General features: G+C 37.1%; 1 long non-coding RNA gene across 1 annotated transcript in view; it reads right to left on the bottom strand.

Annotated features, from left to right (window-relative positions):
* Positions 1 to 15,545, bottom strand: part of LOC129042856 (uncharacterized) — a 187,678-nt gene that overhangs the window by 107,214 nt on the left and 64,919 nt on the right. The gene's annotated exons all lie outside the window — the stretch shown is intronic.

The raw sequence follows: 15,545 nt of genomic DNA, 5'->3' as shown, positions 1-15,545 counted from the left end.
GTCTGAAGAGGGTTTTTTCATTACTTTCAAAAGAGAAAAAAATGCTTCTCAGGGTAAGTTTCTATGTTTTTGATGAATAACTTTATCATACTCGAGATGGAAATATTATATCTCACTCTTCATAGCTTGTCTAATGGGCTGTAAAAATGCTAAACTAATAACTTATTTGGAGCACAGTATATAGGATTAATTTTTTTCTCTCCAAAACAAAGTGTATTGTCAAGGCATAATTTTTTTCTCAAACTAATCAATTTTTGACCCTAAAAATTTCTACATTTAAAGTCCCAAAGCACCAATACTGCCAAGATTGTAGACAAACAAATGACAGTTTCCATATATTTTTAGTTTTTTAAATTATACTTTAAGTTCTAGGATACATGTGCACAACATGCAGGTTTGTTACATAGGTATACATGTGCCATAGTGGTTTGCTGCACCCTTCAACCAGTCATCTACGTTAGGCATTTCTCCTAATGCTATTCCTCCCCTTGTCCCCCACTCCCCGACAGGCCCCCATGTATGATGTTCCCCCCATGCTCATATGTTATCATTGTTCAATGTTTACTTATGAGTGAGAACATGCAGTGTTTGGTTTTCTGTTCCTGTGTTAGTTTGCTGAGAATGATGGTTTCCAACTTCATCCATGTCCCTGCAAAGGACATGAACTCATTCTTTTTTGTTTTTGTTTTTGTGTTTTTGAGATGGTGCCTCGCTCTGTCACCAGGCTGGTATGCATTGTCACAATCTTGGCACACTGCAACCTCCACCTCCCGGATCCAAGCGATTCTGTTCCCGCAGCCTCCAGATTAGCTAGGACTACAGGAATGCGCCACAACACCAAGCTAATTTTTGAATTTTTTAGTAGAGACGGGGTTTTACCAGGCTGGCCAGGTTGGTGTCAATCTCTTGACCTCATGATCTGCCCACCTTGGCATCCCATAGTGCTGGGATTATAGGAGTGAGCCACAGCATCTAGCCGAACTCATTCTTTTTTATGGCTGCATAGTATTCCATGGTGTATATGGGCCACATTTTCTTTATCCAGCCTAACACTGATGGGCATTTGGGTTGGTTCCAAGTCTTTGCTATTGTAAATAGTGCTGCAATAAACATATGTGTGCATATGTTTTTACAGTAGAATGATTTATAATTTTTTGGGTATATGCTCAGTAATGGGATTACTGGGTTAAATGGTATTTCTAGTTCTCTATCTTTGAGGAATCGCCACACTGTCTTCCACAATGGTTGAACTAATTTACACTGCCACCAACAGTGTAAAAGCGTTCCTATTTCTCCACATCCTCTCCAGCATCTGTTGTTTCCTGATTTTTTAATGATCGCCATTCTAACTGGCATGAGATGGTATCTCATTGGGGTTTTGATTTGCATTTCTCTAACGACCAGTGATGATGAGCTTTTTTTCACGTTTCGGCCACATAAATGTCTTCTTTTGAGAAGTGTCTGTTCATACCCTTTGCCCACTTTTTGATTTTTTTTTTATTCTTGTAAATTTGTGTAAGTTCCTTGTAGATTCTTGATATTAGCCCTTTGTCAGATGGATAGATTGCAAAAATTTTCTCCCATTCTGTAGGCTGTCCATTCACTCTGATGATAGTTTCTTTGCTGTGCAGAGGCTTTTTAGTTTAATTAGATCCAATTTGTCAATTTTGGCTTTTGTTGCCATTGCTTTTGGAGTTCTAGTCATGAAGTCTTTGCCCATGCCTATGTCCTGAATGGTATTGCCTAGGTTTTCTTCTAGGGATTTTATGGTTTTAGGTCCTAAGTTTAAATCTTTAATCCATCTTGAGTTAATTTTTGTATAAGGTGTAAGGAAGTGGTCCAGTTTTGGTTTTCTGCATATGGCCAGCCAGTTTTCCCTACACCATTTGTTAAATAGGGAATCCTTTCCCCATTGCTTGTTTGTGTCAGGTTTGTCAAAGATCAGATGGTTGTAGATTTGTGGTGTTGTTTCTGAGGCCTCTGTTCTGTTCCATTGGTCTATATATCTGTTTTGGTACCAGTACCATGCTGTTTTGGTTACTGTAGCCTTGTAGTATAGTTTGAAGTCAGGTAGCATGATGCCTCCAGCTTTCTTATTTTTGCTTAGGATTATCTTGGCCATACAGGCTCTTTTTTTGTTCCGTATGAAATTTAAAGTAGTTTTTTCTAATTCTGTGAAGAAAATCCATGGTAGCTTGATGGGAATAGCATTGAATCTATAAATTACTTTGGGTAGTATGGCCACTTTCATGATATTGATTCTTCCTATCCATGAGCATAGAATGTTTTCCCATTTGTTTGTGTCCTCTCTTATTTCCTTGAGCAGTGGTGTGTAGTTCTCCTTGAAGAGGTCCTTCGTATCCCTTGTAAGTTGTATTCCTAGGTAGTTTATTCTCTTTGTAGCAATTGTGAATGGGAATTTGCTCATGATTTGGATCTCTGTTTGACTGTTATTAGTGTATAGGAATGCTTGTGATTTTTGAACATTTATTTTGTATCCTGAGACTTTGCTGAAGTGGTTTATCAGCTTAAGGAGTTTTTGGGCTGAGATGATGGGGTTTTCTAAATATACACTCATGTCATCTGCAAACAGACATAATTCAACTTCCTCACTTCCTATTTGAATACCCTTTATTTCTTTCTCTTGCCTGATTGCCCTGGCCAGAACTTCCAATACTATGTTGAATAGGAGTGGTGAGAGAGGACATCCTTGTCTTGTGCCGGTTTTCAAAGGGAATGCTTCCAGCTTTTGCCCATTCAGTATGATATTGGCTGTGGGTTTGTCATAAATAGCTCTTATTATTTTGAGATACGTTCCATCAATACCTAGTTTATTGAGTGTTTTTAGCATGAAGGGGTGTTAAATGTTATCAAAGGCCTTTTCTGCCTCTATTGAGATAATCATGTGGTTTTTGTCATTGGTTCTGTTTATGTGATGGATTACGTTTATTGATTTGCATATGTTTAACCAGCCTTGCATCCCAGGGATGAAGCCAGCTTGATTGTGGTGGATAAGCTTTTTGATGTGCTGCTGGATTCGGTTTGCCCGTATTTGATTGAGTATTTTTACATTGATGTTTATCGGGGTTATAGGCCTGAAATTTTCTTTTTTTGTTGTGTCTCTGCCAGGTTTTGGTATCAGGATGATGCTGGCCTCATAAAATGAGTTAGGGAGGAGTCCCTCTTTTTCTATTGTTTGGAATAGTTTCAGAAGGAATGGTACCAGCTCCTTTTTGTACCTCTGGTAAAATTCGGCTGTGAATCCATCTGGTCCTGGGCTTTTTTTGGGTGGTAGACTATTAATTACTGCCTCAATTTCAAAACTTGTTATTGGTCTTTTCAGGGATTTGACTTCTTCCTGGTTTAGTCTTGGGAGGGTGTATGTGTCCAGGAATTTATCCATTTCTTCTAGGTTTTCTAGTTTATTTGCATAGAGGTGTTTATAGTATTCTCTGATGGTAGTTTGTATTTCTGTGGGATTGGTGGTGATATTCCCTTTATCATTTTTTATTGTGTCTGTTTGATTCTTTTCTCTTTTCTTCTTTATTAGTCTGGCTAGCCGTCTATCTATTTTGTTAATCTTTTCAAACAACCAGCTGCTGGATTCATTGATTTTTTTGAAGGGTTTTTTGTGTCTCTATCTCATTCAGTTCTTCTCTGATCTTAGTTATTCCTTGTCTTCTGCTAGCTTTTGAATTTATTTGCTCTTACTTTTCTAGTTCTTTTAATTGTGATGTTAGGGTGTCTATTTTAGATGTTTCCTGCTTTCTCCTGTGGGCATTTAGTGCTATAAATTTCCCACTGCTTTAGCTGTGTCCCAGAGATTCTGGTATGTTTTGTCTTTGTTCTCATTGGTTTCAAATAACTCATTTGTTCCTGCCTTCAATTTGTTATCTACCCAGTAGTCTTTCAGGAGCAGGTTGTTCACTTTCCATTTAGTTGTGCAGTTTTGAGTGAGTATCTTAATCCTGAGTTCTAATTTGATCGCACTGTGGTCTGAGAGACTGTTTGTTATGATTTGCTGAGGAGTGTTTTACTTCTAATTATGCGGTCAATTTTAGAATAAGTACTATGTGGTGCTGAGAAGAATATATATTCTTTTGATTTGGGGTGGAGAGTTCTGTACCTGTCTATTAGGTTCACTTGGTCCAGAGCTGAGTTCAAGTCCTGAATATCCTTGTTAATTTTCTGTCTCATTGATCTGTCTAATATTGACAGTGAAGTGTTAAAGTATCCCACTATTATCGTGTGAGACTCAAAGTCTCTTTGTAGGTCTCTAAGAATTTGCTTTATGAATCTGGGTGCTCCTGTACTGGGTGCATATAAATTTAGGATAGTTAGCTCCTCTTGTTGCATTGATCCCTTTACCATTATATAATGCCCTTCTTTGTCTTTTTTTATCTTTGTTGGTTTAAAGTCTGTTTTATCAGAGACTAAGATTGCAACCCCTGCTTTTTTTTTTTCTTTCCATTTACTTGGTAAATTCCTTCATCTTTTTATTTTGAGCCTATGTGTGTCTTTGCATGTGAGATGGGTCTCCTGAATACAGCACACCGACGGCTCTTGACTCTTTATCCAATTTGCCATTCTGTACCTTTTAATTGGGGCATTTAGCCCATTTACATTTAAGGTTAATGTTGTTATGTGTGAATTTGATCCTGTCATTATGATGCTAGCTGGTTATTTTCCCCATTAGTTGATGCAGTTTTTTCATAGTGTTGATGGTCTTTACATTTTGGTTTGTTTTTGCAGTGGCTGGTACTTGTTTTTCCTTTCCATATTTAGTGCTTCCTTGAGGAGCTCTTGTAAGACAGGCCTGCTGGTGACAAAACCCCTCAGTATTTTCTGGTCTGTAAGAGATTTTATTTCTCCTTCACTTATGAAGTTTAGTTTGGCTAGATATGAAATTCTGGGTTAAAAATTCTTTTATTTAATAATGTTGAATATTGGCCCCCACTCTCTTCTGGCTTGTAGGGTTTCTGCAGAGAGATCCACTGTTAATCTGATGGGCTTCCTTTTGTGGGTAACCCAACCTCTCTTTCTGGCTGCCCTTAACATTTTTTCCTTCATTTCAAACTTGGTGAATCTGATGATTATGTGTCTTGGGGTTGTTCTTCTCCAGTAGTATCTTTGTGGTGTTCTCTGTATTTCCTGAATTTGAATGTTGGCCTGTCTTGCTAGATTGGGGAGGTTCTCCTGGATAATATCCTGAAGTGTGTTTTCCAACTTGGCTCCATTCTCCCTGTCACTTTCAGGTACACCAATCAAACGTAGGTTTGGTCTTTTCACATAGTCCCATAGTTCTTGGAGGCTTTGTTCATTCCTTTTCATTCTTTTTTCTCTAATCTTGTCTTCATGCTTTATTTCATTAAGTTGATCTTCAATCTCTGATATTATTTCTCCCGCTTGATCAATTCAACTATTGATACTTGTATATGCTTCACGAAGTTTTTGTGCTATGTCTTCAGCTCCATCAATTCATTTATGTTCTTCTCTAAACTGGATATTCTAGTTAGCAATTCCTCTAACCTTTTATTAAGGTTCTTAGCTTCCTTGCATTGGGTTAGAACATGCTCCTTAGCTCAGAGGAGTTTATTACCCACCTTCTGAAGCCTACTTCCATCAATTTGTCAAACTCATTCTCTGTCCAGTTTTGTTTCCTTGCTGGTGAGGAGTTGTGATCCTTTGGAGGAGAAGCAGTGTTCTAGTTTTTGGAATTTTCAGCCACTCTGTGCTGGTTTTTCCTCATCTTTGTGGATTTATCTACCTTTGGTCTTTGCTGTTGGTGACCTTCGAATCCTTTTTGTTGATGTTATTGCTTTCTGTTTGTTAGTTTTCCTTCTAACAGTCAGGACTCTCTTCTGCAGGTCTGCTGGAGTTTGATGGGGGTCCACTCCAGACCTTGTTTGCCTGGGTATCACAAGCGGAGGCTGCAGAACAGCAGAAATTGCTGCCTGCTCCTTCCTCTGGAAACTTCATCCAGAGGGGCACCTGCCAGATGGCAGTTGGAGCTCTCCTGTATGAGGTGTCTGTCAACCCCTGCTGGGAGGTATATCCCAGTCAGGAGGCATGAGGGTCAGGGACCCACTTGAGGAGGCAGTCTGACCCTTAGCAGAGTTTGAGTGCTGTGCTGGGAGAGCTGCTGCTCTCTTCAGAGCCGGGAGGCAGGAATGTTTAAGTCTGCTGAAGCCGCACCCACAACTGCCTCTTCCCCCAGGTGCTCTGTCCCAGGTGGGTGGGAGTTTTATCTATAAGCCCCTGACTGGGGCTGCTGCCTTTCTTTCAGAAATGCCCTGCCCAGAGAGGAGGAATCTAAAGAGGCAGTCTGGCTACAGTGACTTTGCAGCTTGGCGATGTTCTCTGCCCAGTCTGAACTTCTGGTGTCTTTGTTTACACTGCGAGTAGAAAACCGCCTACTCAAGCCTCAGTAATGGCGGACACTCTTCCCCCCACCAAGCTCAAGCATCCCAGGTTGACCAGACTGCTGTGCTGGCAGCTAGAATTTCCAGCCAGTGGATCTTAGCTTGCTGGGTTCTGTGGGGGTGGGATCCACTGGAGCAAGACCACTTGGCTCCCTGGATTCAGCCCCCTTTCCAGGGGAGTGAACAGTTCTGTCTCGCTGGTGTTCCAGGCGCCACTGGGATATGAAAAAAGACTCCTGCAGCTAGCTCGGTGTCTGCCCAAATGGCGGCCCAGTTTTGTGCTTGAAACTCAGGTCCTTTGTGGTGTAGGTACCCAAGGGAATCTCCTGGTGTGTGGGCTGTGAAGACTGTGGGAAAAGCATAATATCTTGGCCAGACAGCACCATCTCTCACAGCACGGTCCCTCATGACTTCCCTTGGCTAAGGGAGGGAGTTACCCAGCCCCTTTTGCTTCCTGGGTAAGGCAATGCCCCACCCTGCTTCTGCTCACCCTCCATGGGCTGCACCCACTGTTTAACCAGTCCCAGTGAGATGAACCAAGTACCTCAGTTGGAAATGCAGAAATCACCCACCTTCTGCGTTGGTCTCACTGGGAGCTGCAGACTGGAGCTGTCCTATTTGGCCATCTTGCCTGGGAATCCCCAGTTTCCATATTTTTTAATCTAGGCAACATTTTGCTTCACTAGACATGGAAAATACATCTGTGGTATATTAAAGTGATGAATGCACATTGGTGTAGTAATCTTAGCAGGCTTCAGTCATTTTTTTGTTAGATATTAATTTCTTGAAGGAAAAGAAAATAGATTATTTTGGACATAAGATCTGTCTTCTAGGAGAAGTACTAATTAATCCAGAAAACCAGATGCACTGTAAAGAAAATCAATAAAAGCTCTCTAAAAACTTACAGACTCAGGGATTAGATTTGTCCAATATTTCTTTGTTACATTGAATAAACTCTCCACTTCATGATTCAAAATCAATAATAAACTGTATTACTTATGTATAAACAAACTCACTGTGAGAGATTTCACTCTTCATATATGTTTTATAGATGAATTTTAGAAGCAGCCTACTTGTTTGTAGATTATGAAAATATTACTTTAATGAACACACAAATAGGAATACAGAATATTTGAATAACAACAATATTAGAATATAGCTAAATATGCTATGAAAATACTACTGTTCACTCATTCAGCAAACAGTTATTGAATACTGTCCTAAGCTTTTCCTGCTGCTATAACAAAATTTCTTAGACTGAATAATTTATAAAGTCCTGAAATTGATTTTTCATAGTTCTGGAGGCTGGGAAGCTCAACGTCAAGGTGCTGGCAGATTTAGTGTCTGGCAAGGGCTGTCTTCAGTCCAGCCAATCAGAAGACGAAAAGAGCGCAGATGATCAAACATGCAATTTTTCATGAGTCAAGTTTGAAAGAGGTATAAATCTTTTATACTCACATCCCATTGGTCAATTCCATCTTAACGTATCACCCACTTAAAAGGGATTGAGAAATGTGGCTTCTGGCTGAGTGTTCATTTTCCAGCATTATCTTACATTAGGAAAGTGGAAAAAGGGAATTTTGTGAACAGCAAAACATGGCTCCTCCAACTTCAACCTTCTTGAGTTTTGTAAGGTTGGTGGACTACACAGGAATTTTTTTTTTAATTTTTTTATTCCCTCGTAATATTTATTCCCTATTCTGTCTTGTATGGTTTTGGCATCTGGATTTTCCTAGTGTTAAAGAATAAAATTGAGAGTTTGCCCCCTCTTTTTGTACCTTAGAATTATTTATAGATAGTCTATTGCTCTGCTCTCTGACAACTTGGAAGAACAACTCTGTAAAACAATTTCAGCCAATTGTTTACTTAATAAAGAATTTTTAAACTGATTCCAGTAATATTATGGTTTTCTATGTCTTTTTTATTCAATTTTGGTAAAATATTCTTAGCTATTTGGCCATTTTATCTCAATTTTCTAATTTTATGGCAAAATAGCCTTTTATTACCTTGTCAATCTCTGTTGAATAGATGGTATGTCACTTTTTCATTTTTACAATTATTTATTCTGGAATTTCTCTTCCTTTTTTCTCCTAGATCTATCTCAAGATAGGCCTATCACAATTTTGTTTGTTTTGTTTCTTTGTTTTAGCTTTTCAAAGAACAAAATTTTCACATTAATATTTTTATTTTTCATATACTTATTTTATTATCTTTATGATCTCCTTTATTAATTTGGATAATTGTGTTTTACTTTTTCTAAATTACTCTGTTGAATATTTTAAAATATAGTATCCACGGTATCATTTAGTTTAAAATACCCGATAAATCTATAACATTAGTTATTCTTAAACCATAAATTGTTTAGTGTACATGTAGCTTTAATTTCTAATATGTTGTTGGTATTTTCCTCTTTGTTGCTAAATATTAATTATTTATTTTATGGTCAGACAACATAGCTAGTATTTTGCTGATTCTATGTATTGTGTAGCAACTAGTCTTATGAACTAATATAAGACAGATTTTTATAATATTTCATATAACTCTAAAATATGTATAATTCCTAAATTAAGACTACAATTATTAAAAAACAAAAAATTACAATTATATTTATATGAAATAAGTCAAGTTTGTTAATCATGTTTAAATTTCTATTTTACCATTTTTATGTTCTTGCCTCCCTAATCAATAATGGGGACAGGGAATTATTCTGCTGTCAGAATACACAAATGCACGTGCGCACACACACACACACACAATTTTATTTTGGTCAGGAACCATGAATCACACCTATAATCCCAGCACTGTAGAAGGCCAAAGTAGGAGGACTATTTGATCCTAGGAATTTGAGACCAGCCTAGCCAACATAGCAAGATCCCATCTCTAAAAAAAATTAAAATTAAAAAATTAGCCAGGTGTGGGGGCACCTGTAGACCCAGCTAGTTGGGAGGCTGAAGTGGAAAAATTGCTTCAGCCAGGGAAGTCTCAGCTGCAGTGAGCCCTGATCACACCACTGCACTCAGCCTGGGTAACAAAGCAAGACCCTCTTCCCCAAAAAAATATTTTTAAATTTCTAGGTTTTCAATATCCTCACATTAGTTTATATGTGGCTACAAATTTAGATTAGTATATCCTTCAAGAAAAATGATTACTATACCATTTTGTAATAGCTATTTTTTTTCTTCTTTTTTTTTTTTGAGATAGAGTCTCGCTCTGTCACCCAGGCTGGCATGCAGTGGCGCAATCTCGGCTCATTGCAAGCTCCACCTCCTGGGTTCATGCCATTCTCCTCCCTCAGCCTCCCGAGTAGCTGGGACCACAGTCGCCTGCCACCATGCCTGGCTAATTTTGTTTTTTTTTATATTTTTAGTAGAGACGGGGTTTCACTGTGTTAGCCAGGATGGTCTTGATCTCCTGACCTTGTGATCCACCCTCCTTGGCCTCTCAAAGTGCTGGGATTACAGGTGTGAGCCACCACACCCAGCCTCATAATAGCTTTTTTTATCCCTCTTAATGATTTTCTCCTAAAGTCAATTTTTCTAATATTATAAAGTTATCCAGTTTATGTTGTTATCATTTGTGTTACATATTTTTAAACCACTTTTCTCTGTTGTTTTGACGTGTGTTTTTGTAAATGGCACACACTAGAACTTAGTTCTCAAGTATAATCTGATAATCCTGCCTTTTAACTAATAAATTTTTTCATTTACATTTATTATAATCAGTAATAACTGACAGAGTGAGACTTGTTTTTACTATAATTTTAAAATCTAGGTTCTGGGCCAGGTGCGGTGGCTCATGCCTGTAATCCCAGTACTTTGGGAGGCCGAGGGGGGCAGATCATGAGGTCAGAAGATCGAGACCATCCTGGCTAACATGGTGAAACCTGTCTACTAAAAATACAAAACATTAGCCAGGCATGGTGGTGGGTGCCTGTAGTCCCAGCTACTCAGGAGGCTGAGGCAGGAGAATGGTGTGAACCCAGGAGGCGGAGCTTGCAGTGAGCTGAAATCATGCCATTGCACTCCAGCCTGGGCCACCGTAGGAGACTCTGTCTCAAAAAATTAAAAAAAAAAAAAAATAAAAGTAGGTTTCTTTCTATTTCTGTCTTTCCTTTTCTCTTTCTAGTATAATTAGGGTTTTTGTTTGTTGTTACTTTGTTACTTTTTGTTTCCGAAATTCAATAACTTAGATGTTACTATTCTTATTTTGGTTACACTTGATATTTTATATTGCACACTTAAATTATCCAAGTATAAACTAAAATTATACTCACTTTCACAAAATATAAAATCTTAGGCATTTTAATTCTTATTTCTTTCTCTTGAGTTATGACTTGTTGAGTTTTTTTCTGTCCAATATTTTAATTTCGTGTTTCCAAGAACATACAATTTTAGACATCATTACTTTTCTTGTCTTCAACGATATTTGTTTTTATTTATAAGCAAGTTTATAAGTTTGTTTGCTTGCCATTTCCTCCTTTATCTCAGATATTCCTCCTGGGATCATTTTCCTTCTTCTTGAAGTGTGTTCCTTATAACTTTTCACATTAAAATCTGTTGTGGTTATATTACAATGCCTTATTCATCATAATTGCTGAAAAAGTAACTACTTAGAGCTATTTATCTCCACACTATTCCATTGCCTCTGCCACTTATTGTTCCTCTTGAGAGTCCTCTGTATGTTAATTTTCAGGCTTTTCTGAGTAACACATAGTTTGTTTTCATTCTCTGCTTGCATTTAAGAATTTCTGTTTTGATGTCCCGCAGTTAACGACTACTTCCTCCCCTCCCAGGTTTCAGTGGAAACCATTTGAAGGACAGGACTTGACAACAGTCCTGGAGTAACAGGTTTTCCACCCCACCCCACTGAGATAGAATCAAACAAGAGCTGGGACTTCACCCTGCCCAGCAGTAAAGTGGTCAACACTCACAAACACACAGGAAGCCAGTGAAGGCCATGTGAGTTACAACTAATGAGACATTTTCACCTTTCCCAGCAAGAAAGGTAGCAATAGGAACTAGTGAGGAGAGAGAAATGCTACCCTGGCCAGAAGTTACAAGCAGTAGCCCTCACTGGGTATCAATAGAGGAACCTGGACTTCTACCCTCCCCTGCTGGTAGTGAGTAGCACCTGTCCTTCACATATTAAACAGTGTCAAGACAAATAGCTCAAAATAAGGAAATGAGTAAGACAACAGTACATAACATAACTTCCAAAGTGTAGAAATTTCAATGAAAAAAATCATTCATCATACCAAGAACCAGGGAGTTCTCAATAGAATGTTTAAAAATAAATAGATACCAACACCGAGATGACAGATAATTGGAATTACATTATAAAGATTTTAAATAGCCATTCTAAAAAATGAAAAATTGTGAACACAATTGAAACAAAATAAAGAAGCCTCATCAAATAGAAAGTCTGAGCAAAAAGTTAGAAGATATAAAAGGAACCAAATGGAAATTTTAGAACTGAAAAGTATAACCACAATAAAACACACACATGAACATACACAAAATAGATGAGCTTAACAGCAAAATGGAGGAGACAGGAAAAAAATCAGAACAAATATAGAACAATAGAAATAATATTGTTCTAAGTATAGAACAATAGAAATTACCCATTGTGTCATTGTGTAATATTGAGTGTCAACCTGATTGGATTGAAGGATGCAAAGTACTGTTCCTGGGTGTGTCTGTGGGGATGTGTTCAAAGGAGATTAACATTTGACTCAATGGAGTGGAAGCAGCAGGCCCACCCTCAATCTGGGTGGGCACCATCTAGTCAGCTGGCAGCACAGCTAGAATAAAGCAGGCAGAAGTTGGAAGAGCAGACTTGCTGAGTCTTCATCTTTCATCTTTCTCCTTTGCTGGATGCTTCCTGCCCTTGAACATCAGACTCCAAGTTCTTCAGCTTTTGGTCTTTTGGACTCACACTGGTGATTTGCCAGGGGCTCTTGGGCCTTCAGCCACAGACTGAAGGCTGCACTGTCAGTTCCTCATTTTTGAGGTTTGGGACTCGGACTGGCTTCCAGTTTCCTCAGCTTGCAGACAGCCTATTGTGGGACTTCATCTTGTGATCGTGTCAGTCAATTCTCTTTAATAAAGTCCCTTTCATATAGACGCCTATCCTATTAGTCCTGTCCCTCTAGAGAACCCTGACTAATATGCCCATTCTGTAAAACAGAGGGAAAAAGCAGACTGAATATAACCTTAGGAACTAGTAAAAATATAAGAAAAAAATAACATTTATATTATTAGAGGTCCAGAATGAGAAGAAAAATGTTGGTCTAAAAAAGCACTCAAATAATGATTAAAATTTTTCCCAAATTGGCAAGAGACACAAAACCTACAGATTCAAAAAACTGAATGAACCCCAAAGAAATTCACTCATTATAGTCATAGAGTGAAAAATATAAAGAAAGAAAAATACCTGAAAGTGGTGAGAGAGTAGTAACACCTTACCTATAGATAAAAAGTAATTTGAATTACAGTGGATTTGTCCCTGGAAATTGTAAAGACCAGAAGGAAGTATTACATTTCTCAAGTGCTAAAAAATGTCAAACCAGAATTCTGTGTCCTGTAATAATATCATTCCGAATTAAAGAAAAAAATCAAAATATTGTGAGACAAAAGTATATCAAGAGAATATGTCTCTAGAAGGACTATTTTAAAGGATAGCTAAAGGAAATCATCTGAAAAGAAACAAAATGACTAAAAAAGGAAACCTAAGTCACTGGAAAATAAGGAAAAAGATGGTAAGAAAAAATATAGGTAAATATAATAGACTTTTTTTCTTCTCTTTATAGTTGAAGCAAAAATTATGGCATAGTTTGATGTCATTCCAACCATATATATATATATATATATATATATATGTATATAGTATAGATAAAATACTTAAGAGAATTATATAATAAATGGAGAAAGGTAAAGAAATTTAAATGAGGGTAAGGTTCATATAAATCAGTCAAACTGGTGATATAACAGCAGTACATAATGTTAAGTTGTGTATGTATAAAGACCTAGAGAAACCACTAAAAACACTATACAAAGAGATACATTTGAAAACACTACCAATATATCAAAATGAAATTTGGGAACAAAATTTAAGTAACTCAAAAGAAGACAAGAAAAAAAAAACAGAGAAACAAAAAATATAGAGACCAAATAGAAAACAAAAATAAAATGGCAAAATTAAGTCCTAATATAGCAATAATTACACTTAATACAAATGGTCCAAATACACAGATTAAAAGACAGTGCTACAACACATGACCAAACTGTACACTTCCTACAAGAAACACACTTCAAATAGTTTATGAAGGTTCAAAGTAAAAGAATAGAAAAATGATATATCATGCAAGCATTAATCAAAGGAAAACAGGAGTGGCTACATTAATCAGACAGGGATACTAAAGATTGATAAAAGGGTCAATCCACCAAAAGGACATAGCAATCTTAAGTGTGTATGCCCCAAATATCAAAGCTGAAAAATATATTAAGCCAATCCTAATCTAACTGAAAGAAGAAACAGACAAATCCAAATTAAAGTGAGAGTTCAACATCCTTCACTCAATAAACCAATTTAAAAATAGCAATGATATAGAAGAAATCAACAACATCATCAACCAACAGGATCTAACCAATATTTATAGAACACTCCACCCAAAAACAAAAGAATACACATTCTTTTAATGTGTTGAATGGGATATTAACCAAGATAGACCATGTATGAAACAAATTTTAAAAACAGAAATTATACAGTGTGTTCTCTACCCAAAAGGAAATCAAACTAGAAATTACAACAGAAAGATTACAGAGAAGTCTCCACACACTTGAGAACTAAACATGATACATTTAAAACATTCAGAATAAAAATGGAAGCTTCAAATACATTTTTAAAAGACAGAATGAAAATTAAAAAGAAATATATCAAAACGTGTAGGGTAGAGCTAAAGCAGTGCTGACAGGGACACTTAAAGCATGAAATGGATACATTCAAACACAGAAAAAGCCTCATATCAATAATATCAGCTTCTACCTCAAGAACTTAGGGAAGAAATGAGCAAATAAAGCCAAAACAATTAAAAGGAAGTAAATAACAAAGATAATAACACCCCCACGCCTCAGCCAAAGCTCGACCGGTGCAACTCCATCTAATTCACCTGTATGTTGCCCATCCCAACTCCACAGAACCCAAATATGTCATGCTTTCATATACCAGTGAGCCCATGAGTGTGCCTCTTCCTCAGCTTAGAATGCACACCCACCATTGTCTACCTGGTTAATTATTCATCAACCTGCAAGATTTCAGAGCCCTCAGAAGTGCTCTTTATCACAGGCTACAGCACACTGCAGAGTAACTGATTTCTTACCTTTTTCTTCCTCTTTGACTCAAAGCCATCTGAGAACAGATATTACCGTCAAATTTATTAAACAAAAGATAAATATCGAAGCATATAAATACATTAGGGTGTGATAAGTGCTTCTGAGCAAAAGCTTCCAGATGCATTAGATACACTTAATAAATTATTATTGAAATAATTGCATTAAAGATACACTTTGCAGTCATGCAAACTGATACAATGACAATAAGGAGGAGCACATATGAACACAAAATTATAGTTTTGCCAACGTTTCTTCACAATCATAAGTGGATTTTTTCATACACAATTACCTTCAACCTTCATTTTCTTGTCAGATTAATGTTTAAATATTTAAATTTAAATTTAAATTTTAAATCGAAACATAAGCACATTGAATTGTATTAATAATATAATTCCCACAAAGAAAATATCACATATCTCCTACATACACACACAGAGCCATAAAACATTTCTAAGGAATGTATGTAAATATCGATGCCATCATTGTGTATATGACCATACGTGCATATTACAGGCTTACATAGGAAGGCAGGGACCACAGAATCTAATGGTGCACAAACTAGTTTTGAGGGCATGAGATCTGGAGTTGAACCCCATTTCCATTATTTACTATTGATAGAACCTTCCTGAGCATGATTTACCACCTGAAAAACATGGGCCCAATACTCAATGCCTATCTTATAATATTATGAAAACATTTTAAAGATGATACACGTGGATTTTTTTACCAATTA

The sequence above is a fragment of the Pongo pygmaeus genome, chromosome 7, assembly GCF_028885625.2.
Source record: "Pongo pygmaeus isolate AG05252 chromosome 7, NHGRI_mPonPyg2-v2.0_pri, whole genome shotgun sequence".
Classification (NCBI taxonomy): domain Eukaryota; kingdom Metazoa; phylum Chordata; class Mammalia; order Primates; family Hominidae; genus Pongo; species Pongo pygmaeus.
This window is presented reverse-complemented; position numbering and strand designations above follow the sequence as displayed.